The sequence below is a fragment of the Halyomorpha halys genome, unplaced genomic scaffold (genome assembly GCF_000696795.3).
Source record: "Halyomorpha halys isolate HHAL.00 unplaced genomic scaffold, Hhal_1.1 Scaffold936.1, whole genome shotgun sequence".
NCBI lineage: Eukaryota > Metazoa > Arthropoda > Insecta > Hemiptera > Pentatomidae > Halyomorpha > Halyomorpha halys.
The window spans coordinates 35,959-36,506 of NW_027107336.1; positions in this window are offsets into that span (position 1 = coordinate 35,959).

Genomic DNA, 548 nt, shown 5'->3' on the forward strand with positions numbered 1-548 from the left:
ATGTAAAAATTTGAACTATTTCATTTCATGACTTTTTTATGTGTAACCTGTACAATACATGATGGTAATTGTGCTAATAATAATTCTTGCCAAAATTGTTTGAGTACAGTTATGGATTTGCGTGTGATTTGGGAAATATGGTTATTCCAGGAGAGGTATTAATCAAAGGTGACACCAAGGTTTTTTATTGTAGGATAGAAGTGAATCGGTTGGTTGTTAAGGAAGAGTAGAGGACAGTAAGGGAGGGTATGAAGAAGGCGCTTGGAACCAATAAGAATGGGCTTCGTTTTTTTGGCATTCAGCTTCAAATCATTGTTAGACGCCCATGCGTAAATGCTGTCAATATCTTTTTGTATCTTTTGGATGGCCTCAATCATTTTGGAGGGATGGAAGGACAGATAGATTTGGAGATCGTCTGCGTATAGGTGGTACTGTGGGTGGTGAATGGAACCAGGAAGATCATTGATATAAATGGAGAAAAGGATTGGTGAAAGTGAGGATCCCTGAGGAACACCTTGTGACAGAAGCAGGGGAGAGGAAAGAGGTTT